Source organism: Ascaphus truei, chromosome 2 (genome assembly GCF_040206685.1).
Source record: "Ascaphus truei isolate aAscTru1 chromosome 2, aAscTru1.hap1, whole genome shotgun sequence".
Lineage (NCBI taxonomy): Eukaryota > Metazoa > Chordata > Amphibia > Anura > Ascaphidae > Ascaphus > Ascaphus truei.
The window spans coordinates 98,237,986-98,264,263 of record NC_134484.1 but is presented as its reverse complement, the minus strand read 5'-3'; positions in this window follow the sequence as shown (position 1 = coordinate 98,264,263).

Sequence of the window (26,278 nt, the reverse complement as noted above, 5' to 3'; positions counted from 1 at the left end):
TCACCCGGTGTACATACATTTTTTAAAATATCAATATGAATATGTGCAACATGTGTTGGATTATATAGTCAGGTCCTTCAGTAACATTAGACTTTCCCTTTTCTAACCATTCCATGTCGGGATACCAACTTATTTAATGATTATTGAGGTAAGAGAATACTCTATGACTGTTTCCTGTTGCTCTTTAGACTGAAAAATGCTGATTAGCCTGTTTTCTATAAAATTGCTCACATTAGGGAACTTATAACTGGGGTTACCTTAAACAATGTGTGTGTAGCTTTCTATTTGTATGCATTTTGTTTCTCTGCACGTGATGTAGCCATACTCTGACACAGTTTTTATCTACCCCAGTGTTTCTCAACCAGTGGGACGCAAAGGTCATCAAGGTTGGGTACAACTTCCACCTGACCAAGAGGGAGCTACGGAGTCCCTGGACCACCACAGGAACATATCAGCACTGAGGAGACCTGTTCACCCCAAGGTATGATTTTGGAGGTGGGGGGGGGGGGTTGGAGTGAGTGTGTGTAGAGAAAGAGGAGAGATTGTAAGGGGGTAAGAGAGAGAAGAGGAGAGTGTAAGGGGGGAAGAGAGTGGGGGACAGGAATAGGGAGTGGAGTGTAAGGAGAGAAGGGAGAGAAGGAGGAGTGTAAGGAGGAAAAGAGAGAGGGGAAAGATTAATGGGGGAGATAGAGGAGGGGGAATGTAAGGTGGGAAGAAAGGGAGGAGTGTAAGGGGGGAACAGAGACGGGCCCAGCTTGATGGCGGTTACATCGATGCCACTGCACTGAGCCCTGCGCTTTTCCTCACAACAATCAAACTGATTGCCGGGGGAGAGCCCCGGCTTCTGTAAGAATCTCTTACCTTGTCAGGCGACATCTCTTCCTACAGCGTCCCGTTATCATGGCGCTGCAACGTCACATGGCATTGTGTTGCCATGACAACATGATGTCACATTGCAGCATGACATTGCCATGATAATGTAGCGCCACGTTGCCATGACAATATGACACCGCATGGCGCCACAACATCACCTGCTGCCACAATGTCATGACGCTGAGTCGGCTAAGATGGAGATGCCGTGCCGAACAAGGTAAGAGGCACCACAAAAACCTCGCAAGTTCTCAGCCGGCCCTGAGCAAAGAGAAAGGGGAATAGTAAGGGGGGAAGAAAGGGAAGGCAGGCATGGAGGGCCGGGGGGAGGACAGGGGGGAAGAAAGAAAGGGGTGAGTGTAAGGGGGGCTTGATGGCGGTAATGTCCTTAAAAATGTAAACGTAAGAATTCACTCCTTGGAAAAAGTGGGGTTTTCTTTTTATCATAGTGGGACCGGGTTTTTTTTTTTTTTTACAAAACGGTTGATAAGAGGCAAAAGGTTGGGAACCTCTGGTCTACCCTGTATGATTTCTTATGCAAAAATAACTTCTTTGATAGATTTGCGTTTAAAAAACAATATTAGTGCTATGTTTTGATTTTGGAGTGCTCGGTAACACACAACATTTTCAAGGATCTTTTATTTGACACTGGTTGTTACCCAGTGGACTTGGCAAATCATGTATGACACATAAGAAGCGATACCACCAAATTACTAGCTGATAAACACGGGGCAAAATATCTGAAAGTTACTTTGATAACTTGACAGAGACGCATTTTTAAGATGCCTCTTTCATCACCAATTTTCCGGCAGAGGTTCTTAGCGTCTCTTTATCCATATTCCCCTGAGTGTGGTGGTTTAAAGCTCCATACATAACCAACCGGATATAAAAGTTAGTGGGTGCTATTTATCAACATTTGCAAGCTGTAAAATCTATGGGAGGAAAAATGCTGCATATGAATAGTACAAAAACCCCATTGCTCACATGGTGTTGTAGTTTTTATTGGTAAGAGACGTTAGCATGAAGATACCCATTATTTTTTTAACCTTAAATGATTAGCTAAAATTAAAAAAAGCACTCACTAGTTAATTCTAACATGCCAAAAATGGAGGCGAGAGGAGACTGTAATAATTATCAACTATCCTTGTGATTATCTCATCATTAACGAGACATGTCAGCTTCCATCAAATGCTAATGCGTGACTTTTCATAATCACATTCATGGTTATATGTGTGATATATATGCGCAGCATTTGAGTTCTGTTCTTGTACTGAAACTCTGTAATTCATTACTTAACCTTATTGTCAGATGTTTCAGAAATCATCAATAAACATAAGGGCAAATAACATTGTAAAAAAAAATGTGTGTTTAACTGAAGAAGACAATTACTCTCAGCAGTGCTTTTTAAAAGAGCTCGTTGATCTATTATCTTCTTGGGGTAGTGATTATAATGATTAGTTGTAAGGAAATCTGAGATCATGAGCTACCAGCTCAACTATGTTAGAAACATTTAGGAGTCAATTCTATATACGTTGAAGTGGCCATTGAAGTCTATGGCAATTTTTGGTGGAAAACAGCCCAACTGGTCGCTTTGGACTGTATGAATCCCGGTGATTGCCCCGTCTGCAGATGTCACCGTGTCGGACCTCAGACTTGGATGATGTTACTACATGGAAGTTCAGGAACGAATGGCAGCAAGGCTTAATTAAGATTCACCCTACGCGTTTCGTAGGACCTTTCCTCCTTCCTCAGGGGTGTTTAGCCTTTTAATTATTGTTACACTTACAGCATAATATACTTTATCAGAGTTCATACCAATATATTTTCAAATACTGTATTAAACCACAGTTGCTCTTGGATAAAAATATATATATATCTTGTGTTTTCAGTTACTCTGGGTGAGGGATTATGGGGATATTCCAAGCTTTGATACCTTAAAGATCAACAGTCTGTTTAAGATTCCCATAAGAGGTATCTTTCTTAAAGGGGGAGGGGCATCAATTAATACAAATCTAATTAATTATATATATATATATACATATGTATATATACACACACACACACACAACTAAATTGATCTTCAGTTAATTTGAGATGATAATAGTACGTACATAAATGTCCCTAAAGAGTCCAGGATAAATCTGTTGCCACAATTAAGCTTTCAAATCTGTATCCTTGGTCTCCCTTGGATCCCTTAACTTCAGATTAGTCCAAAAGGTTGTGTTACAAATATACTTAAAAGGTGCTTAACAACAATAAAAAACAAATGTCTAAAATATACAATGTAAATAATTAAAATTATATTTAATAATTAAAAGTCAAGATATAAATATTATTTAAAAAAATGAAACAAAAAATCAATAGAAAATAAAAATAGAACTTAAATTAAGATTTAAATAAAGAAGAAATATGTTAAAAATTGAAGATGATTAATGACAATGAAACTGGGTTGTACGTGTGATTTAAAAATCTATGTTTTTACAAAATCTTCTAGGTCAATATCAATGTTTAACCCGATTGGTGCAAGAGTTTGAAGTTTGTGAATCCAGAAGGTTTTTTGCTGACACAATTTGATACGTCGATTTCCACCTCTTTTTTCCTGAAAATACGACCTCTGCCCACGTGATAGCTCTTTCTTTTGTATCCTGATTGTGTACTTCTGAATGTGTTTAGACACACAATGCAGGGTCTTTTATATTCTAAGAAATGATTTGACATCCACAAGCTGGTTATCTTTAAGATACCAAATAGTATTGTTTGTTTTGTTCTTGTCTTTTTGTGCTAAATAGTGTAAATTTGGGATCCCCATAATCCCTCGCTGAGATTAACTGAAGTAACAAAATGTATTTTATTATCCAAGTCTATCTATGCTTTCTTATTTGGCGATATATTTTATAGACTCTGATAACGTAAGTTTAAGAGCAACAATTAGCAAACAAAGGCTAGACACCCGTGAAGAAGAGTTAATGTGCTATGAAACGCGTAGGGGGAATCTTGAGACTTGCTGCCATCCGTTCCTACACTTCTGGGTAGTGACATCATCCAAGTTGGAGCTCCAACACTGTGGCGTATGCAGACCAAGCAATCACCGGGATTCAATGCATGCGGGGAGGGAGAAGACGGCTTACATTGTTGGTCATATTCGGAGGAAGAATTTATTGTTGAACTTTGAATGAAAGCTTTTACACCATGCGAGGTGTTCTGTTCATTAAAAAAAATACAACTGTGCACTGTTTAACGCCAAGAAATTAACATTTTTTCTGATTTGCAAACTTTTTTTTTTAATTACTTAAATTATTATTTTTTAAAAAGCTGAAACTTTCATGAAGAGCCAAATCCGCATCCATAGAGGTAAAGGCGCACAGTGAAGAGAGTGGGTCAAGAGCTAGTTAAAAATATGCACCTCCATTCTCTCTTTTTATGGATCAATCAAGTATATTTTTAACTAGCTCTTGACCCACTATCTTCGCTGTGTGCCTTTACCTCTATGGATGCGGATTTGGATTTTCAAACAAGTTGCAGCACTCTCCACACACCAGCTGTCATGGAACAAGAACTACATTTCTGACTCACCCCCCTCTCTCCTTTGCAGCTTCTGCCTGTCAGATCTTATTCCCAGCTGCATGGAGTTTGCACACACATACTGTGCCTGTGTAACTTGCAACAATGTTGCATTTCTTGCCTCTGGGCATGGAATCAGTGAACTGCTACTGCAGTTTCTGAGATCCTCACCAGAATGGGCTAGTCTGCCCCCCCTCCTGTTTGTTCAGAGATAGTCTGCCCCTAGACTATTCCCCTTACCCACACTGCCCCTCACTTCCTTTTCCACCCTGGAGACAGTGAGTACAGAACCCCTTCTCTGTTCATCTCCCATGGTGAGGCCATCTCTTTTTACCGGTTTCTAACTAATAATCACTACTACATACCATCCACAAGTATTTGTATCCTGCTGCTTTTCCCAATAAAGTGGAGGAAATATTACAGGGCTTGGAGTGATTTAAAAGGGAACTGAGTTAATGCTATCGGGAGCCATTCACAGATCAAACGTGACCCTGCCTTCAGAAAAGTAAAAAGAGGACCGTGTGCCTTGGGAATACACACAGAGGAGCTGCTACCCACAGCCTTTATGCTAAAGAAACAAGCAAGCAGCTTACACAGCAAATAAACAGCAGTCTCTCAGCACACTGTACAAGCATACCACCACGTTGCTACACAGAGCCACCAGCCTCTACACAGCAAACAACTACAGCCTTACTTTGCTAAGTGAGCAGCCTTACTTTGCTAATAAGAACACAGCCAGCAGCCTTGCAAAATAAGCAAGCAGATTCACACTGGGCACAGCCAGCTTCAACCTTGCACACAAGGCATCAGCTTTGCAAACTGACAGTACAGCTTACACACAAATCCTTACTGCCTTTCTCTGTCTGAGTTCACCCTCTGCACAGCCCCATAGTGAGGATCCACCATCTCACCTACCCCTGCGCACGTCCCCACGGCCAGCGCCATCAAGGGCCACGCCACTGGACACCCGCCAGGACACGGGTCAGGGCCACCGGACACCTGTGAGTACAGCTACCCCTACGCTGCACGCTGCAGGACACCGCTCGGCATCATCTGAGACAGACGCCCATTGCTGACAAGGTAAAAGACCGCACGCCACACGCACTGGCTAAAGGCCTACACACACCTACAGCATGGCAGAACTCAGAGCCTCACCAGACATCACGCAGGAGAGCGATAACTCAGACACAGAGACCGCTGCACAACTGCAACAGGCACAGGCAGGCGCAAGGCCCAAACGGGCAGTCACACTGACACAAAAGGCCCGAGAAAAATACGAGACTGACATTGAAGCGCACCGCGCTAAATTAGAGTTGGCCTGGAACACTACCACACTTGGGATATGCAATGTCGCCGGCGCTGGCAATTCTGTACAACAGCTCGAGCAGGCAATAACTCAATTAAAGATAGATCACGCATGCTACCAAGGGCTGTCAGAGGCATACGTCACTTACCTGGCCAGGGCTAACACCGGTGAAAGCCTGCAAGAAAGGGACTTACAGCATAATATTGACTTGACACGTGACAGCCGCGTGCGAACCTCTATCACGGAAGCCGAGAGTAAGAGGAAAGACCTTTTGATGGAAACCGCATCGCAGCGCTCAAGCGCATCCAGGCATTCTTCAAGGTCAGCAAGATCAGCGCGATCTAACGCGTCCAGCGCTAGCGCAAGCGCTACCAAGGCGCGAGCCTCCGCAGAGGCCGCACGTGCCAGGGCCGAATATGGTCGAAGAGAGGCAGCCATAAGGGCAGAAAGAGCGCGCATAGAAGAGGAGGAGCAGAACGCCGCCGCTGCCAATGCCGCCGCCGCTGCTACTGCCGCCGCTGCCTATGCTACTGCCGCCGCTGCCAATGCCGCTGCTACCGCCGCCGCTGCGCGCAGAAAGGCCGAATTAGACGCGGATCTAGAAGCTCTAAGCAAAGAAGAGGACGCCGCCGCCGCCATAGCCCAAGCTGAAGTCTTAGAAGCAGCTGCGAGACAGGACGGCGGGGAGCAACCGTACAGACGGATTGCCTCAGAGGATCCAGTCCAACGCACTAAAGACTACGTAAAGAGCCTCTTCAGCTTAAACACCAGCGCACCATCTCAACACGGAGGGAGTGACTTTACAGACACCGAAGATTTGCTGGGGCCACGAGGAGAAGACGCTGTTCCTTCAATGGTACATGCTGCCTGGGATAGCCACAGCTGCAACAGTGATCCACATGCCAGCGCGCACACGGATGCACTACAACAGGCTCGCCATCCAGGTACACCCACACGGGAAAACACAGCCCCTCACACCGACCAGCAGTCATCATGCGTCCACACCAAGGAAGAGGCGAACGCACGAACCCTCCCAGCAACTACCTCAGAATGGGACAAACACGCCGATGCCTCAGGCCTGACAGACATAGTCAAGTACATGATCCGGCGTGACCTGGTGCAAGCAGGACTCACCAGCTTCGACGACCGCCCTGAGAACTACCGGACGTGGAAGTTCACGTTCAAAGATGCAATCAACAGCTTGGGCTTCTCAGCAAGGGAAGAGCTCAACCTGCTATTCAAGTTCCTGGGGAACGAATCCAGAGAGCACGCGAATAGACTGCGGGCGGCAAACGCGCACCAACCCCAAGTAGGTCTTGACCTAGTGTGGGAAAGGCTAGAAGAGTCCTACGGCAACCCCGAAGCAGTCGAGGATTCGCTCTTCAAAAGAGTCGACAGCTTCCCCAAGATCACAACTAAAGACTACTCGAAGTTACGAGAGCTCGGGGACCTGCTGCAAGAACTGGAGTTCGCAGGGAAAGACCATTCCTTAATAGGTCTCAACGTCCTAGACTCAGCTCGTGGAGTGAGACCCATCCTGGAGAAGCTACCCTTCAACCTCCAAGAAAAGTGGATTTCACAAGGTTCCAAATACAAAAGGGAGAAGCAAGTCGTCTACCCCCCATTCTCAGTTTTCTTGAGCTTCATTCGCGAAGTGGCAAGGACAAGGAACGATCCCAGTTTCATCTTGGGTGCGCAAACCGCATACAGTGCAAGAAGCCTGAGGAACGAGAGACCAGCGACGAGATATGGTAACACCCAAACACCCATCTCGGCTCGCAGGCCGGACGTGCCTCACACGACCCAAACTACTCCCGATCAGTCAGTCGCCGGAGACAAGGAACCAAGGGACTCAAACAGAGAATGTCCCATACACAAGAAGCCACAACCACTCAACAAGTGCTTTGGGTTCAGGATGAAGTCCCTAGAGGAACGCAAGAGGTTACTTGGAGAATTCAGAGTTTGCTTCAGGTGCTGCGGTTCCACGACTCACCTAGCCAGGGACTGTAAAGAAGAGATCAAATGCACAGTGTGCGAAAGTGACAAGCACGTGACAGCATTACACCCAGAGGCGCTGACACTCCACCAACTCAAGAACCCATCCTCCGTAGCGGAGCATGGCGGGGCGAAAGAAGAAGGAGAGTCAACATCCGTCACATCTCAGCGCACTGAGGTTTGCGGAAAAGAAGGTGACAAAATATCCTGCTCCAAAATATGCCTTGTCGCAGTGCACCCCCAGGGACACCTGAGAAGGCTATTCGGATGTACGCAATCCTCGACGACCAGAGCAACCGATCGCTGGTCAGGTCAGAGTTCTTCGATATGGTTAACATACAAGACAGTGCTTCTCCTTACACTCTCAGAACGTGTGCAGGGCGAATGGAGACCACATGGAGAAGAGTGAATGGCTATACCATATGCTCAATAGACGGCAAAGTGAACATGCCCCTTCTCACACTCATCGAGTGCAGCCACATGGCCACAAACAGGGACGAGATTCCCACACCAGACATGGCACATCATTACCCGCACCTCAAAGGAATAGCCAACTACATCCTGCCGGTAGAACAAGGCGCCAAGATCTTGCTGCTGCTCGGCAGGGACATCATGAGGGTACATAAAGTCCGTAAACAGCATAACGGACCCCACAACGCGCCATACGCCCAAAGACTTGACCTAGGATGGGTGATAGTGGGCAACGCGTGCACTGACACAGAGCACGGACAAGACTATGTTGACGCCCGCAGAACGGTAGTAACAGAATGTGGACACACATCTCTTCCTGAACCATGTCTTGGCCATCTCCAAGCGACCGAAGGGCCAAGTGAAGAGAAAAGACAAGGTCATAGCCCTGAGGTCAAGAAAAACATGCTCACATCGGGGGGATGGGACAATGGCCTAGGATGCTTAGCGGTTCAGATAACCAAGGATGACGAGTCGACTCCACTGAAGGAAGAAAGTAACCTCCCAAAGGTGACCGACAAAGGCGTCATCCAAAAGACAATAAACAATCGGACGATCCTCTCGCGAGCAATGGCACGGCTAGGACGTACAGTCGTTCCTCTCCACAGAGTATCCAGCGATAAAGCAGCCAGCTGTCACGGCTGGCATAACCGCAAAAGATTGCGCCCTACAGGTGAAGCCACAGTGTCAAAAAGACTGTCCTTTCACACGTCTAAAAAAGACAATCTCAGAGAGATCTCATAAAGGGATTTACTAGGGCAAAAGAGACTGTTTTTCGTCATGTCCAAGGAGAGAACAACCTCCTGAGGGCAGTCAACAAAGAGATACAAAGGCGTATCACCAATATACGTGGAAACGTTCTCTTGCAAGAGAAATGCACCAATGACTTAGGGTGCACAGCGTTCCAGACCACAAAGGACAACGACAAGCAAACACCATCAAGGGAAGATAGAGGATTCCCAAGGTTAACAACCAAGGAGCTCTCCAAAGACGGACCAGGCAGTTGGGTGAACCCGCTACCATTCCGTTCACCAAGATGGCGCTTCCCAAACAATGGAGAACATGCCATCTCTAGGTTCACTTCGCACCTCTGCGACCTACAAAGGGAACCAGAGACCAAAAACAACGTTGTGGCCTTCATCCAGAAGATATTCCTTACCAGCCACGCAAAGCCAGCACCTCTAATGAAGGAAGGTGAAGAATGCTGGTACCTCCAATCATCTGGGGCCTACCACCTTCAGGAACCCAATCAAATCCGGGTAGTGTTCAGCCCCAGCACTCAGCTTCAGGGAGTCTCCCTGAACGACGCCCTCTTTACTGGACTAGATTCGGCAACCAGTCTTCCAGGAGTGTTGTTCCGCTTCCGCAAGGAGTCAAAAGCCATCTCCTTCTGCCAAACGCCAGGTGATAGAGCGACAGGCTACCACGACTGGCATACGTACAAGGGGATGCATTCTGTGGGTAAAACTACAGAGACAAAAAGACTGTTCTCTCACAAGGCTAAAAGGAAACAGTGCCAGAGACCTTTACACAAAGACATTGTGGTGCAACCAGCAAACCTGGAGCTGTGCATCCACCCTGCATCCTTTGCAAAAGAACCTTGACCAAGGGACCTTGATACCAGTGATACCGGCCGGTGTCACATCGCTATGTGGACATGGACTCTTGCATCGTTTGAGAATGTGATGTTATCTTTGTTATGCATTGCACATATGTTCCACATAGTCTGTAATATAGTGGTATCTACAGATACCAGACGGGGAGTGTCATGGAACAAGAACTACATTTCTGACTCACCCCCCTCTCTCCTTTGCAGCTTCTGCCTGTCAGATCTTATTCCCAGCTGCATGGAGTTTGCACACACATACTGTGCCTGTGTAACTTGCAACAATGTTGCATTTCTTGCCTCTGGGCATGGAATCAGTGAGCTGCTACTGCAGTTTCTGAGATCCTCACCAGAATGGGCTAGCCTGCCCCCCCTCCTGTTTTTTCAGAGATAGTCTGCCCCTAGACTATTCCCCTTACCCACACTGCCCCTCACTTCCTTTTCCACCCTGTAGACAGTGAGTACAGAACCCCTTCTCTGTTCATCTCCCAGGGGGAGGCCATCTCTTTTTACCGGTTTCTAACTAATAATCACCACTACATACCATCCACAAGTATTTGTATCCTGCTGCTTTTCCCAATAAAGTGGAGGAAATATTACAGGGCTTGGAGTGATTTAAAGGGGAACTGAGTTAATGCTATCGGGAGCCATTCACACATCAAACGTGACCCTGGCTTCAGAAAACCAGCACTGGACGGAGATGCTCCAGAGATGTTAGTAAGAGACTTTATTCTATTCAAGATGATATGCTTTGTGGTTTAATAGTGTTCCAGGGCCCATCCCAATGAGGTTCTGTGCTGGGAGTTTGCTCCTTTGTTCAGTTCCTACAGGGAATATAGGTCCCATTTAGGATACCGTACCACAGGAATCTTTGTTCTAACTTTTACCCGCTATGGTGTTTGTGGATCAATTATTGACAAGCGTAATTTTGTACCTATAACGGACCCGGACCCGGTACAATGAAAGCTAAAAGATTAGTGATCATTCACACTCCTGTTACAGCAGCCACACCAACATAGGTGAGCAGTAATACAAATTTGAATGAGGATCCGCATGATCCAACCTGCTATGCAACCTATGCAAGTGGGTTTTGACAATTTCCTCTGCAAAACAGAGGAAACCATTTAATTCACTGTTGTTAGCCAACAGTGTTTGGATATTTCCTTGGAAACATCAGGCAAGTGATAGCATAGGCGAGAAGTAGCTCAAGTCATCAAACAGGCATTCATGTTGATGATCTCGTGCTCATCTTAAGTGAAAGAAAAAAAACATTTTGCAGCAAGGTTGAGTTTCTCCTGGTGGTCAGGGGATCGAGTAAATGCACTTTCAAACCCCTGACTATTATCAATTATTGAAAGAGCGACCCTCTGAACAAGATAAATCTGTTATGCAGGCAAACAGAGGATTTGTTACAAGTATCCAGTAATTATTGAAGGAGCACTTAAGATGTAGGGTTGCCAGGTGTCCGGTCTCTCTGACGTCAGTGCCGGATGTCAGCTGGGTTAATAATTTGGCGCGCACCAGTGCACGTGATGTCAGCATCAGACACCTCGGCGTGGGACAGACAGTGAGGGAGAAGCCTGCAGCGGGAGAGGCACCAGCAGCAAGTGCTGTGACCTGCCGCCGGGAGCCCCACATCCACTGCCCCCTCCCCAGCCATCGGCCCACTACGACCCCCCATAGTAACCGGCCCTGTCGTGGAAACGGTCCCCCTTCGCAGCCACCGCCCCCCCGCCCCAGCAGCAACGCCCCCCCTCCCCGCAGCCACCAGCCCTCCCACAGCCACCGTCCCACCCTAAGCAACCAGTCCATTGCCCATCCCGCAGCTACCAACCCCACAAGGAAAGTCTGATTTGTATATGTATTGGGGGTGTATTTTTTATATGGATTGGGGGGTTGGGGTATTTTTTATATGTATTGGGGGGGTTGGGGTATTTTTTTATATGTATTGGGGGTTGGGGTATTTTGATATGTACTGGGGGAGTGGGGTGTATTTTTAATATGTATTCGGGTGGGGGTGTATTTTTTATATGTATTGGGGGATGGGGGTATAGGGTGGGGGTATATTTTTTTATGTGTATTGTGGTTTGGAGTATCTTTTTTATATGTATTGGGGGGGTTGGGGTATATGTTCATATGTATTGGGGGGTTGGGGTATATTTTTATATGTATAGGGGGTTGGGTATATTTTTCTATATAGTGGGGGGTTGGGATATATTTTTATATGTAGTGGGGGTTGGGTGCATTTTTTTATATATGTATCGGGGGCGTGGGGTACTTTTTATATGTGTAGCACTGTCCCCCCCCCCCTCTGGGAGATACAAGGCCTATGCTACCTAGTGGTGGTGCAATACCTGTTAGGGTCAAGAGAGATAAGTCTGATCTGCGATGTAGTGGAGGTTAGGATAGGCTTAGATTATACTCCTAGCTCCTCTCATGGTGCTTAGCGCCTCCAGCTGTAGTGGGCTCCAGGATGTTCGGAGGTCAGCTCCCACTATTGCACTCTTTCCCTCTCAGCCCAAGGACTGATACCGAGACTGAGGTATATTAGAACAGGATCTTTATTGGGGAACATCCACTGCAGATCTTCTCACACCGATGCAAGGTCTCAGAGGCTCCTTACCTCTGGATGATGCTTTGCCCCTGGTAGTATAGGGCAATTGTGGCTGAGTCTGATGTTCCCTCAGTCCAAAGACTGAGGGTGAGCACGCTGATCATGCCATGGGAGAGGCTGATAGCTCTACTGCTTCCTCTCGCTTCCAGACCAGGAACAGGACTTCCTCTCTCTTCCAGAACAGGAGCAGGACTGACACTAAATTTAGTAGTCCCCTAATTAGGATAGAAGGGGCGGGCTCATGGCCTATACCTATCCCTGATAGGCTTACACAGGCCATGAGTCACCACCTTACTCCTGTCCATCATAGAGGAGCATGGGTGGGGTGACAAACCCACAAGAATAACTCCTTACAACCTGCAGCTAGCAGGACTTTCATAACATGGCATGGAAAGAAAGGCATAAGGACATACCCTGTTACATATGTATTGGGGGGAGGTCCGGTATTTTGTATATGTATTGGGGGATATTTTATATGTATTGGGGGGTATTTTTACATAGGGGGGCAAGGGGTTATTTTTTTATATGTATGGGGGGTATATTTTTATATGTATTGGGGGGGTCTCGCATATTTTAGCATTGTGTCCAGTATTTTTGGACAAGCCACTGGCAACCCTACTTAAGAGAGGGGCAAATGAGCCCAGCACAGGGAAAGCAGCAGGGTAACAGCACATACCTTGAGCCGATGCCAGTATGTCTGGGGCAAGCGAGAGATGTGCAGTCCATTCTATTGACTCAGAATTGGAACCTCGAGGGGGGAAAGGTATTTAGGGGGCCAGAGGTAGACAGGATAAAACATGTGATTGTAAACTGAAGGTTTTAAGAGGTGGGGAGGGATGAAAGAAGAGAGCTTTGTGTGTGTGCAAAATGTTATTGAACACACACTGACATCACACAAAACAGAACAGCTCGCCGTGTTTACAAATGAACTTAAAAATATATATTTTTTAAATGCTTATAGATGTCAGATACTGTTACAAAAAAAAAGGCATCAATCAACAAGATTTACCGCTTAAATATGTCACTGCTATTAGTATACTTTTTTCCTAGGTATGATTCGCCCTTTAAATAGTGTTTATAAGATGTCAATCAGACCTTCATTGAAAGTTCTTGGGGGCACATGCACATGTTTCACCCCTGATGAAGCAGATGAACAAATCTGAGAAACAAGTATTGTTTTTTTTTTTTTGCCAACCGGAGCATCCGTAGTCCCTAGTGACGTCACAAGGAAGATCTGAAGCTGAGGCTCATGGAGAGGAGCCGAGAACAGACTGAGGTGTGCCAAGATCGAGACGCAGGACTGAGGAGCCAAGTTTTGCTCTACATATGCGCACTTACATAGACATGTTTGTGAGTGTCCATTTTGGAGTTGTATTGTGTTGATTTATACTTTTATAAAGACATACTTCACCATAGGAGGTTCTTTTCTGCGCTTCTTTTTTTGCAGCTGCAGTTTTCTTGGAGGTGGTAGGAAGCCCCCTCACCATATAGGAGCAGGACTTAAGGACTTTCTCATACATTTATTCTTGCCAAGAACATTGAAAGGTTTTTTTAATCATTTTTTTAATGTGTTTATTTGTGCCATTTTTATTTGTATTTCTATTATTATTTTCATTTTTATGCTTGCTGTCCGTTTATGCTTGTATTTGCAATTTTGGGACTATCCCTCTGAGTGCTAGTTAGTATTCTTTCACATAGATAACAATGGAAGTTCTCTACCTTCTTATTCGTGTTTTCCTATGTCCCTGTTCCTGTATTCCAGACATCATTTCCCTTTAATTACCTTTTTCATGGCCAGAGAGCTTTGATGACTTGATTAAGCTTTGCAGTGCAGTTCCAGTCCCTACCCATTGAATTAATTAGCCCAAACCTTATTAACTTCCCAATTCTAATCGATGGAGCGCTGATGCTGAACACAATACAAGGACAGAAAGAGTAGGCAATTTTTAACCTAGAAAATGACTGCACCTAAGTCCCAACCATCGACTATCTTTGTCTTTTTTTAAATTTTCCTTTCAAGATACTAGAAATGTATTCTTAAGTATATTATAAGTGAATTATTTATTTAACTTACAATAAACTTAGGTTCTTTCCATATGGTGACAGCACCTCCAGTCGCAGCAGGATGCAGTATAACTGCAGGCAGTCCCTACCATGACAGTCTAATACTTCAGGCTAATAGACTGCAACTCAGCCAGACATATATAAACAGGATCTTTATTTGATGCAGCCACTGCAGGGTGGTATAACAGAGTTGCATATAGTAGAGTAGGAGTTTCAGGCCCTTGGGTGGTGCTGACCAGAAGATAATGTGATGAGGCCTTGTGCTAAGTACAGATCTTGGCTCCTCCACCTATGAGGGGCTGAAGGGAACTCCAACACACCTCTCCTCTCCCCAGGAGGGGCGGAGGAGTACTGACTCTTATAATTTAGAACATCCTCCCTAATGCAAAAGGGAAGGGCACAGTGTCTGCACCATGATAGGTTGCAACACAGACCCAGTGGGGGGGGGGGGGAGAGGTTGAAAGGTAGCTGGACCAGCCATGGCTATACTAAAACCACATACCATGCATGTTACAAAAGGTTGTATATGACATCGCCTGATTTCATGTGAAACCTATAAGCAGCCTTGAGCCCTCAGCAACAGGGCGCCATGACCAATGAGACTAGGCTCTGCCTACAGTGTTGCAGGTGTCAGCGTTCTCCCTAGCCTCTCTCTCTCCTTAACCCCGTGCCCCTCAGGCAGGGGTGAAGCAGTTGGGATGAAGGCCAAAAGGGCTATATTTAGCATAGGGCATGGGAGTGTGGTCAGTTCGTGCCAGACCCTCTTACCGCGTCTACTGCAACCCTCTTCTGCAACCCCTGTCTCTCTCCTGAACCCACTGGCATATCTTTCTGAGCACTCTCCTGTACCCACTTAACCCCTCTCGTGCAGCCACTGTCCCTCTCTGCCCACAAAACACACTGCCCCTTTCTCTCTGCACACTGCCCCCTCTCCTACGCCCACAGACCCATCTGTCTCTTTTACTCATGCAACCACTGCCTCTGTCATGCCTTCCTCAACCCACTGCCTTCTGTTTGTGTCCACTGCTTCCTCTTGAACTGCCTGTCCTGTGTCTGCCCACTGCCCCTTTCTCTGTCTCCCTCCTACAACCACTGCCCTCTGTCTCAGCCCACTGCCCCTTTTCTTTATCCCTCTCCATCCTGCAACCACTGCCCTGTCTCTGCACCACTGGCCCCTCTTACGCTCCCTCCCTCCTGCACCCCTCTCTACCTTCTTTCCTGTACCCACTGCCCCCCACTGCCCCCCACTGCCCCTCTATCTCTCTCCTGCACCCTTTTTGTCTGCCCCCCTGCACCCACTGCCTCTCTCCCTGCACCATGTACCCATTACCCTTTCTCTCTGCCTCCTGCACCTACTACCTTCTCTCATCCATACACAAGTTTTTTTATTCTGATTTTATTTTTAGATATAAGTATAATTTTAAAAAAAATGGATAACAATTTAAAATAAATATCTTAAATCTGTGTAGCCATGTCTGGTTTTGGCTACTAATCTGCCCTGCCTAACATGTAAGTCCTGGTATCAGTGCAGGCAGTGTTAGGTCCAATCTGGGTTTTCCCCTGCAGTGAGCAGCTCCCTTGAGTGGCAGGGGGGGGGGGCAGGGCATGTGTTCTGCCCAATCCTGGGCTCAGACCTTGGACCCTCCCCCAGGGTACTTAAGTGGCTGCATATGTACATTTAGTCAGTTGTTTCTCCCCTGAGAGAGACTGTCCCACGGAAGAGTGTGCGCAGAGCTCTGGCCACCTTCCATCCCCTCCCTTAGAGGAGTGTGGGTGAGGACTATACCTACTACTCTATCAGGGAGTAGGGGAAGAGTTAGGACTGACCCTTGGGGCCCATGCTGGGGGTTTGAGTCCAGGGACCATCTGAAGGCTGGAGGCTAAGTGTATGCTGACTCTATGCTGTGAGTTGAACAATAAAGTTGTTCCAGTTGATAAAATATACTCCTGTCTCTGAGTACAATCTATCAGGGGGAGTATCAGAGAGTTCTCCTGCGGGGATTGTCTCCAGCATCCCTGGAGTCTGCACGAGATGAAGGCACTGAACCACCGTGAGAAGAACTAAACATCACCCAAAAAAAGCCTGTCCTGTCTTCCCCATATCACTGGTGGAAAGCTCAGCATCCTATTAACCAGAAGGTACCCATCACCTACACACCCTGTAATAGGCAGATCTCCCAGAGGGGGGGGGGAGGGGGAAACACTGTTACATCTGTTTTTTAGGGTGTAAGTATATATAAATCTATATATATAAAAGTGACAAAAACCCTGCATTGCACAGCAAATATGTAAATATAACTGTATGCTCATCTGCATGTCTAAGGCAGGTCTGCAACCCCGCCCTTCACCATTATCACCCAGCACACAGCACTTCCACTGCAGCAAGGGATTCTGGGAAATGAAATGCAAATGAGCACACAGTGCCACTTTTTGCTTCAAAAAACATTTTTAACATGGTTCCCTATAGGCTTAAGCTTGCTGCATGGTCACAGCTTTGAGCACAGCCAGGGTTAAGGTGCATACCCAGAAAACCACCCACAGACAGCTGTTTCGACCTTAATGGGTCTCATCAGTGTGGGGTTGATTGACTGGGTATGCAAAGAAGCTAAGGGATGGGGTATACAATAATACTGAGTTAAGTTATGGTGAGTAAAAAAAAGTGACAAAAACCCTCCATTGCAAAGCAAATATGCAAATATGTAAATATAACTGTATGCTCATCTGCATGTCTAAGGCAGGTCTGCAACCCCGCCCTTCACCATTATCACCCAGCACACAGCACTTCCACTGCAGCAAGGGATTCTGGGAAATGAAATGCAAATGAGCACACAGTGCCACTTTTTGCTTCAAAAAACATTTTTAACATGGTTCCCTATAGGCTTAAGCTTGCTGCATGGTCACAGCTTTGAGCACAGCCAGGGTTAAGGTGCATACCCAGAAAACCACCCACAGACAGCTGTTTCGACCTTAATGGGTCTCATCAGTGTGGGGTTGATTGACTGGGTATGCAAAGAAGCTAAGGGATGGGGTATACAATAATACTGAGTTAAGTTATGGTGAGTAAAAAAAAGTGACAAAAACCCTCCATTGCAAAGCAAATATGCAAATATGTAAATATAACTGTATGCTCATCTGCATGTCTAAGGCAGGTCTGCAACCCCGCCCTTCACCATTATCACCCAGCACACCGCACTTCCACTGCAGCAAGGGATTCTGGGAAATGACATGCAAATGAGCACACAGTGCCATTTTTTGCTTCAAAAAACATTTTTAACATTTTTTACTCACCATAGTGTGTGTGTGTCCCGCTTCTCGGCGCTCCGCTTTTCGGCGATCCGCTGATACGGCGGCACCGAGAAGGGGCCACCATGTTGAATTTGAAATCACGTATGCGCAGAACGAGCGGGTGCACCTGACGCGCATGCGCAGACCGCCGGTTGCGCACGCAGACCATAGGTTGCGCGCGCAGACCGCAGGTCGCACATGCGCAGAACGGCAAAAATGCTGGTTTGCGCTTGCGCAGCACTGAAAATCGCCGGATCTGCTTTCCGACGATTTTCACTATACGGCGGGCCTCTGGAACGGAACCCGCCGTATATCCGGGGCCCTGCTGTGTATATATATCTATATATATATATATATCTATATATATATATATAGCCCCCGTTCTTGGGACGGAACTACCAGTATAAGGAGGATTTGCCTGGCATACTATATTGTGAGACTTTTACACTGACTGATTTAATCTCAGGTTAACCCCTTAATTGCTGCAGCAAGTTCCGTCATTTTAGCTTATATATGCATTGTTTTATTGTTGCTACAGAATCATTATTTCTCATTTGATCTGTACTCTCTCTGTGTTTTATTAAACTGTATTTACATACATATTATCCACACTACAGGATTATGCGCTCACTTTTTTCTTGTTACTATTTGTATTGAGGAATTGGTTTATTCCTTGTTGAGCAGCCATCCGTTTGTTAGCCATAGCCCTTCCTCATTATATGTTCTTTTTTCAATTGTTTAGTCTCACTGCCTGGTATTCTTTTTTTCTGTCTTTTTTCTGTCTATATATATATATATATATATATATATATATATATATATATATATATTTAGCCCCCGTTCTTGGGACGGAACTACCAGTACTGCTATTACCTGTATGGCAACCAGGAGGCCAGAGCCTCCGCCACTGGGAGCCTGGGGTGATATCGGGTTTGTCTCGGTGCAGTGCCTCCACCTGCAAGGGATCCCAACGTGGTGGGATATGCCCCTTACAGGAAATAATAACAAGAATACACACAGGCAGGTATATAACAACAACCTTTACTGAACACGGTATAGAGGTACCCTGTACCACACAGTATGATAGGCCAACCCAGTACCACCAATGAGTGTACCCAAAGTACAGAGGGTGCTTGGCACCAATACCCTGATGTCCGTTTCCCCCAATGTCGGGGCCCACCCAGAAGTGTAGTAGATAGCGCTAGACCGTGAGATGATGGTGCACTTAGTTACGTACCTGCCGAGTACTCCAGTACTCGGTGCGGCCGACTTGGCGACAGGGATTCGCTGATCCAGCGACGTTGTCCGCCTCGGCGTTGGGTTAATTCCGGCGTGGATAATATCACCATACAGGGTATGTTACCACAGAGGTGATTTGGTCCCAGACCACCGACCGTGATCACTGCGCAGCATCTTTACTGTGTCCCTGACACTCGGCAGTAAATGAGGAAGTATCCCTATCTAATGGGGCCTTCCCTGTAGCAACCACAAGCTATGTGAGTCGGGGCCTAGATGGGGCCTAAGGGGGAAGATCTGGCCTAGTCCAGGGCAGCACTGCTCCCTGGACATTACCTACTCCTCTAAGGTCTCTCTTCCAACTGACGAGGTCTCCTGAGCGCGCCAAATGTCTCCTTAGTCCTGCTGAGATCCTTGCAGCCCTATTGGTTGTGCTTGCCCATGTGGTGAGCAGCCCCTGGGGCTGCTGGGAATTGTAGTTCCCCTGCAGAGCTTTTGGGTGATATGGCCATCGCTGGGAACCTGCTGCGCATACACGAGGGTGAAGCAAAATGGCCGCCACACTCACAATCTTACTGCGCATGTGCGAACTTGTACTGCGCATGCGCGACACAAAACAAGATGGCGACACCCTCAGCCACCGGCCACCCGCTTGCCTACACTGCATGTTCCCTGACGGCCCGGCAAGTTCCCAGCTTGTAGCGGAGGTAAGGGGACACGTGGAAGACTTAGCTACATATACATATTTATTTAACCCCACAGGACAGGTGTGTAGGTGCTAATACACAAATGTCGGACAGGGCCCCACATTTGCTATAGCCAGTTAAGTGTGTGTGTGTGTGTGTGTGTGTGTGTGTGTGTGTGTGTGTGTGTGTGTGTGTGTGTGTGTGTGTGTGTGTGTGTGTGTGTGTGTGTGTACAGATGTGTTCAGATTGTGTTTGTGTTTGTACGAATGTGATCTGATTGTGTGTGGGTGTGTGTACAGGTGTGATCTGATTGTGTGTGCGTTGTGACGGTAGGGGGTAGCCGGCGTTCATAAATAAAGGTGAAGCCCAGCTGGCTGCCCCTAAAACCATGTGCCAAGGGCTGAAGTGTCAGCTCTTGGGTCAAGTAATGCACTCTGATATGTTTCCCTGTATTTCTGTCCCCCTTTCCGGTCATCTATAAGCTCCATAGCTAGACTTACCATGTGTGGTTAGGTCCCCTGGTAGGAGGTAGCTGCAGAACCGGGACTTTGGGAACGGGAGTTTATGGATGGATATTGGGGGTCAACTAGTCTTAAAAGGTGTATTAAATCTCGGTCTTCCAATAGACCTGGAAGACTGGAAGGATGTCTGGGAACAAGCTGCTAAAACATCAATTTGCACAACAATAAAAGAAAATATCTATAAAATTATATTTCAGTGGTACCTGACCCCGGCTAGGCTGAGCCAGGTCTACCCCGGCACACTGGACCTGTGCTGGAGGGGATGTGGTCAAAAGGGGGACATGGCCCACATTTGGTGGTCATGTCTGGAGATTCAGAGGTACTGGACTATGATCCAGACGCTTATCTGCGAGACCACGGTACTCTCCCTTCCCCTGGATCCTCTGACCTTGGTGCTGAGCAAACCCATTGATGACCTTCCTCCGCCAATGTCAAGGCTGATTACGGCCATGCTGACAGCGGCCAGATGCTCTATCGCGGCAGCCTGGAAACAGATTAAGGCCCCGTCGAGAACTACAGTAGTTAGAAGGATCAATGAGGTTATGACTATGGAGAAGCTCACGGCCATGCTCCAAAAGAAAATGCCTCCGTTATGGAACACATGGAACCCTTGGCTAGAGAGATAAAATCCAAAATTTGAAACCCTTGGACCTCTAGTATCCCCAGACTGCTGGAGAAGGTAACAAGGAAGCCTCTGGGCGAACACCCCCCCCCCCCTCCATCCAATTCCCTCCCCCCCACTGGTTTGTCTCCTTCCTACCCCCTCACTCCTTCCCCCCCCCCCTTCTCTTTCCTCCTATGGAAAACAGAAAAATGTTATTGGTCACTACCTGATTGCATTGAGTCGAAATGTTGTGGGCTCATGACATTTCTGTACGTACACGTGTATATGAACGTGTCCAATAAAAAAATGGTTACAAAAAAAAAAGTGTATTAAATGTTGCTGACTGGCGTAGTCGGTAGTACTGGTATTTTACCCACAAATCGCATATGATTTGCGGGGACCTGTCTGTAGATGAAGATGGGGTATGTGCAGGGCCATCTTAACAACATTAGGGGTCCCCGGGCAAAGCAGTGCACGGGGCGCTGCCTACACTGTCACTCCCAGCCTCCCACGCGCTCACTAGCAGCAGCAGGCACTGGAAGGGCTGCACTGCTAGGCTGCAAGCGGTTGTTACACGAGCGGGTGCCGGGCGGGGGGAGAGCGAGCGGAGCCGGGGAGCCGGGCAGGGGGGAGAGCGAGCGGAGCCGGGGTGCCGGGCGGGGGGAGAGTGAGTAGGGTTGCCAGGTGGCTTGGACACAATGGTGAAAGGTGCGACGCACTCGAGAATCGTTGGTGGGGAAGAATGTTATTTATAAATGACCTGACTGTCATGTCAATTGTTCTAAATTTCACTCCAAGAATTCATCAATTTATATTCTATTTCTTAAAATATCTGGGGAGGAGTCTTGGGAGGGAGCTCCCTTCCGAGGATTGTTTTAGGAAATAGAATATGAAATTGATGCAAATTGGTGCACGCTTGGAGTGAAATTTAGAAAATTAGACGTAATGGTCAGATCATTTATAAATAACTGACCTGCAGTAATACTGTACATGGCAAGCAATACTGATCTTACTTCTCCTCTCACAAATTCCAAGATTGTTGCACCCCCTCCTCATCCTCTCTCTCTCCCCCCTTGTCCTCTCACCCTCCCACCGCCCTTGTCCTCTCACCCGCCCACCCCTCTTTGTCCTCTCACCCGCCCACCCCCTTTGTCCTCTCACCCCCTCCCTTCATCCTCTCTCATCCCCCCATCCCCCTCCCTTCATCCTCTCTCACCCCTCCCCCCATCCTCTCTCACCCCTCCCCCCTCCCCCCTCCTGTCATTATCAGTACAGTAGCTTTCAAATTTAGACTTCAAAATCCAGCTTTAAATTGCATATTGAATCATGCCATTGAATAAGTAACCTGCTCTGCCTTCTTGGGGATGATCTGTAAGTAAGAAGGGTGCTGCAGAGATTGCAATGCTGCTGTGATGAGAGCTGAGTTATGGAGCCTTTCTGAGAATTTACAATGATGGTTATTTTTAATAGATCTTGAAAATGGGAAGACTGTTAGTATAGTAAAAGAAAAGTAAGGGTGAGTGAGCAATTAAACAAAGTTGCCAGTACTGTATGTACTATCTGTCACCACACACACACACAGATATTCACTCACTCACACACTCACTCAAACACACACACACTGAAGCACACACATATACAGGCAGGACACAGGACACAGACAGAAAGACAGACACACTGAGACACACACACACACACTGAGACACACGTAGTGGTGTTCCGGGTTCCCCTCTGTACCTTCACTGCGGGGCGCGATCACGGGGGGCTGTGTAGGGAGCATCCGGAGGTTCCGCGGCAGCCCGATAGCACAGGGCGCTGCCATGTTGTAATTGGCATTTCACAAAACTCATGTGCGCGACAGGAGGCACGGAGAGAGTTCGCGCATGCGCAGTGTAAGCGCGGGAATGGCTGGCCAATAGACAGGAGGCTCTAAAGTAAAACTACAATGCCTCAGCAGAGCCACATGATGCCAGGGAGCGAATAGGAGTGGAGGATTGGCTGGCAGACAGGAAAGGGAAGCGTGGGGGAGAGACCACGCGAGGATAGGGTGACAGAGAAGCAAGGGGAGAGGAGGTGTGTGTTGCAGGGGGTCAGTGACCCACCTGCGTAGGCCAGATTTTCCCCTCAGGCCCCAGTGCAGACCCTGAGTCACCACCAGCTTGTGGTACTGCAGGGAACAGCCATAGAGAGGGACATCCTATCCCCTTACTGTAGTAGCAGACAGGGACACAGTATTCTTCCTGCGCTGCTGTGTGTTCAGTGGTTTGGGATCAAGCTGCTGGACATTACCAAACTCGTGAGAGACTACGCTGGATCGGCGGATCCTTTTCGAAGTCTGTTACCGGCTGCTGGAGTGGCCGGAAGGTATTTAATAAGTGCACCAACACCGGTACCTTCAGGCGCTGATCCCGCCTTGGGGGAGGGTTCTTTGGGGACACTGGGTTGAGTGACCAAGGGACTGAGTCTATACAGTGGACACGGTGTGGGGTACACGCGGTGGGGGGAAGTGACATTACTCGAACGCAGAGAGTGGCCAGGCCACTGGTGTATAATTACTGAGTATCAGCTATTCATGTACTGTGATTATATGTGTTATTCCTGATAGGTGTAAGCTAAGGTTTTGCAGTCACTTGCTAGTAAAAGGTTACAACGTTGTGGCTTGTTATCATTATTCTTACCCAGGGGAATCTTACTTATTGGGGATCCTGGGTAAGTGGGGGCGCTGCCAAGTACATATTGTTACCCCAGGCTCCCAGTTAGCGGAGGCCCAGATCTCGCTGAGCCAGCAGGTACCTACCTAGTAGTCTCTCTATGTCAGCAGGAAAGAGGGCTACACACACATACACTCACCCACTGATACACACACAGATACACACACACACATACACATACACAGATACACACACACATACACACACACACAGAGACACACACGCATACAGACAGGACACAGATAGACAGACACACACAAGCAGGACACTGAGACATACACACTGAGACACACACATACACACACAGATACACACACACACATACACACACAGATACACACACACATACATACACACACACACACACCGACATACAGACAGGACACAGATAGACAGACAAACACAGGCAGGACACTGAGACATACACACTGAGACACACACATACACACAGATACACACACACACATATACAGACAGGACACAGATAGACAGACACACACTGAGACACACACACAGGCAGGACACTGAGACACACAGACACTGCCTCACCTCTCTGCTGCATGCTATTCCTCCACTCTTTGGCCCCACCCCCCAGGCTCCTGCCACCTCCCGATTGGCTGAATTACACAGCAGCAACCAATCAGAAGCTGCCCAGGCCCCTAGCAGCAGCAGCCCTGCTCTATCCCATGTCCGGTATTATCTCTCATATTTTACCGGATAGGGGAAGCAAATACCGGACACCTGGCAACGCTTAGAGCGAGCCGGGGTGCCGGGCGAGCGAGCGGAGCCGGGGTGCCGGGCGAGCGAGCGGAGCCGGGGTGCCGGGCGGGGGGAGAGCATTGGTGGGCACGCATGGGCCGGGCGCGTGGGGCCCCCCTATGCTGTGGGGCCCCCGGGCAACTGCCCATCGTGCCCATACGTTAAGACGGCCCTGGGTATGTGTATGGAATTCCCATGTAAAATATAGCAAAAACCTGATCTGTTTTGGGCTTTACCTGTTCCGCTTGCCCCAGAAACATAAAACTTTGAGAATGTAAGTTTTTGGTGGGATATTTGGGTCAAAATCTATTCCTCTTATTTGCAGGAGTTCGGGGGACAAAGTTACCGATGGTCCCGTAAATTCTCCCCGACGTGCAGGCATGATTTGCGGGTACGCGAGGGGAATTACACCGGAGCTACACAGTGTCCCCCAGAATCCTGGTTTTCAGGCCCAAGTATCCCAGTTCCATTTCCCTCACAGGTATAAGACATATACCCCAAGTATATGTTCCCCAAGTATATGTTCCCCAAGTATATGTTCCCCAAGTATATGTTCCCCAAGTATATGTTCCCCAAGACATATACTTTATTAAAACATAGTTTATATGTAGCCAGGTCTCTCAGGTTTGCCCTTACCTCCGCTGCAGTGGGAGAGTCAGGTAGGGTTGCAGAGCGTGCAGGGAGTGCTCCGGTATATAGGAGGCTCCACGGCGGGCAGAACGTCGAGGGCGCCGCCATTTTGAGGTTCGCGCATGTGCAGCAAGCCTGGTATGCAACGGCGCCTTCAGTGAGCTTGAGCATGCGCAGAGAATTAGTGCGGTAGCGCGCGAAGCCCGGACCTATCAGAGGAGCGCAAGAGCAGGGGACTACAAGTCCAATTAGTGCTAGAGAGACCAACTGATGTCAGGGAGCCAATAGGGCGATAGGGTCCTTGCAGGAAGGATATAGGAGGTTGTGCAGGGGAGCACGTTTGGCAGTCAAGACCAGGAAGGGGAGGAGGTAGGAGCTGTGTGTGTAGAGAGGCAAGTAGCCTCTACAATAGGCCAGAGACTTCCCCCTAAGCCCCTGAGTCACATACAGCTTGTGGTTGCTGTAGGGACAGTCCCTAGAATAGGAAGCTGCCCCATAAGTGTGCAAAGTCAGAGTCACAGCGGACGCTGCATTCCATTACAGAGGTTTGGGACCAAACCTATTCAGAGGCAGTCACATATATATTCCTGGGTGGGATCACCTGGAAGGACGTCGCGGAAAGTATCACGTGTCGGCGGATCCTTTGCGAAGTTCTCTGCTGGCACGAGCACAGGAGCGCTCGGCAGGTAATCACATACAACAAGTGCACCAACTATATCTATTCTCTCCCTCCATAGTGACCGCGCGTCACCACACACTGGGGTGTGGGACATTGGACACATGGGCAACACGGTGGAGGTCGTGTCTTGCGAGACGCTTTGCATAGTTGTATCTCTAGTGGGGAAGGAGTATGTGATACAGTATGTACGCATATAAGCTATCTGCATATAGTAGTAAAGGTATTGGTTATTATATATTTGTTGTGTATATCATTCTATTGGTGTCCTGTGAGGAATCACTTCCACTCTGCTGGGAGCCATCACAGGTGGAGGCGCTGCATCTGGTAAGAAGTAATATATACATATCGCCCCAGGCTCAGGCCCTACGAGCCAACAGATTACACACAGCATTGGTAGTCTTCCTGTGTTCTAGGGGGAAACAGGGCTACATATAATTTTGTGCATACTGTATAAATACAGTCAGCTCGGGCATCTAACTAGGTTCCGGGATGTCTGCATAGACATCGTAGTTCAAAGGACAGAGGATGTCTAGAGGTGAAAAAAACGTTTGGTGAGAGGGGAAGGGCGATTTGCCAGGTCCGGAGTATAGAGGGCACCTGTGGGGACACCTTTTGAGACTGCCAGACCTGGTGGAGCCTGCCCCGCGGGTGGCAATGGGTTAGCTGGGAGAAGATGCAGCTCG